At 44.0% G+C, this 2500-nt stretch overlaps 1 protein-coding gene across 1 annotated transcript in view; it reads left to right on the top strand.

Moving 5' to 3' along the window:
- LOC143283533 (uncharacterized) overlaps nt 1-2500 on the top strand; it is a 325230-nt gene that overhangs the window by 26383 nt on the left and 296347 nt on the right. The gene's annotated exons all lie outside the window — the stretch shown is intronic.

Raw genomic sequence — 2500 nt, 5'->3', positions numbered from 1 at the left:
AAACACACACACACACACACACACACACACACAGACATATTGACACAGGCACACACTCACAGACACCCGTATCTGTGAACATAGACACATACACAAAGACACAGAGCTCAGATAAAAAAAAGTCACATACAAACACTCAGACATACACACACATGCACAGACACAGAGATACACAGACACACAAATACACACACACACACAGAGTTAGACACACTAATACATGCTCTCTCTCTCTGTCTCTCTCTCTCTCTCTGACACTGAGGCAAATGTACAATAAACCATTTGTCTTGTCTCTCTCTCTCTATTTCTCTCTCTCTCTCCCCCCCCCCACACACACACATGCAAGAATATATGCACATGATTATGCATGCAATCTTTCCCTGCCTTTGTTTACTTACAAATCATTGAAAAGATGTTAACCTGAATAACAGACACATTCACAATGGTGTGGATGTAATTCCCCTTAGGCATACGACATAAAGGAAAAACAAAAACAAACTCCAAACACTGCATACCTGCTGTCCACCTCACAACCTTGTGTGGTTGTGGTGGTGTCAGTGCAGTGTATGAAAGGTGTCCTCTCCTCCTTCCCCAGGATGGTCAGCCTGTCACCTGAAGCAGGTGTCAGTGTTGACCCAGAACACCACTGACTGACAGGACTGTATGGCTTGTGCAGGTGTGGCTCCAGGTGGTGGCTGTACCTCTGGTGTTACTGACCAGTGTGTGGACAATGCTGCCTGTGTCAGTGGTTCCTGTCAGTGTAACACTGGCTTCTATGAGAGTAGTCAGCAGTGTCTTGCTCGTGAGTACATCATAGTTATATGTGACAGCAAATTTTCACTACATGGTTGTCTTTGGTGTATTTGCTATCTGTCACACACATATGTATACAGGCACACATGCAGGCACACATATTGACACACACATGCATTTACGCATAAACGCATGCTTGCACACATGCACACACAAACATACACACATATTTTCACTGAAATATAGAAGCGCACATACTTACATACACACTTATAGACACACACACACACACACACACACACACACACACACACACACACAGACACACACTCACAGACACCCGTATCTGTGAACACAGACACATACACAAAGACACAGAGCTCAGATAAATACAGTCAGTTACAAACACTCAGACATACACATGCACAGACACAGAGATACACAGACACACAAATACACGCACACACACAGAGTTAGACACACTAATACATGCTCTCTCTCTCTCTCTCTCTGACACTGAGGCAAATGTACAATAAACCATTTGTCTTGTCTCTCTCTCTCTATTTTTCTCTCTCTCTTTCCCCCCCCCCACACACACATGCAAGAATATATGCACACAATTATGCATGCAATCTTTCCCTGCCTTTGTATAATTACAAATCATTGAAAAGATGTTAACCTGAATAACAGACACATCCACAATGGTGTGGATGTAATTCCCCTTAGTCAGGCTTACAACATAAAGAAAAAAACCCAAACACCAAACACTGCATACCTGCTGTCCACCTCAGTGGTTGTGGTGGTGTCAGTGCAGTGTATGAAAGGTGTCCTCTCCTCCTTCCCCAGGATGGTCAGCCTGTCACCTGAAGCAGGTGTCAGTGTTGACCCAGAACACCACTGACTGACAGGACTGTATGGCTTGTGCAGGTGTGGCTCCAGGTGGTGGCTGTAGCCATACACACACACACACACACACACACACATACATACACGCACACAATTTGTTCTTTGTTAGTCAGTCTTATGTGTATAATGCACATGCTTGCGTATACAGACACACACACATGCACACACATGCGCGCATGTGTGCGCGCGTGTGAACACACACACACACACACACACACAAATGCAAATGAATATGAAGTATATAATATATACACAGATTATATCATAACATATGTGTACACAATCACCTAGACACATACCTATACACAGACATAGAAACACACACACACACACACACACACAGAGACACGTGTGTGCCTCTGTGTGACTGTAGGCCCATGAGGTGATACAACACAGAATGAGCAACCCTTAAAGGACAAAGTTATTTTGTAAACGTACTTTGGCATCCATTCTATAAGCCAGAAATCCCCCAAGAAATGAAAATCCGTTACACTGATTGATGGAGAATGTCTCAGTTGATGTTGATTTCTGAGTAGTGATGTCATCTTTGTAAACTCGATCCGAATCCGAGTTATTTTCATCTGTTTGTTGACTTTGTTTGTTACTGTCTTCATCTGCACTGTTGTCTGCTTTTTCATCAGCTGCTATAATTTCTACCATTCTGAAGCCTTCAGCAGACTTTGCGACCGGCGCAATAGCCGAATGGTTAAAGCGTTGGACTTTCAATCTGAGGGTCCCGGGTTCGAATCACGGTGACGGCGCCTGGTGGGTAAAGGGTGGAGATTTTTACGATCTCCCAGGTCAACATATGTGCAGACCTGCTAGTTCCTGAACCCCCTTC

The sequence above is a fragment of the Babylonia areolata genome, chromosome 6 (assembly GCF_041734735.1).
Source record: "Babylonia areolata isolate BAREFJ2019XMU chromosome 6, ASM4173473v1, whole genome shotgun sequence".
Taxonomy (NCBI): domain Eukaryota; kingdom Metazoa; phylum Mollusca; class Gastropoda; order Neogastropoda; family Buccinidae; genus Babylonia; species Babylonia areolata.
This window is presented reverse-complemented; position numbering and strand designations above follow the sequence as displayed.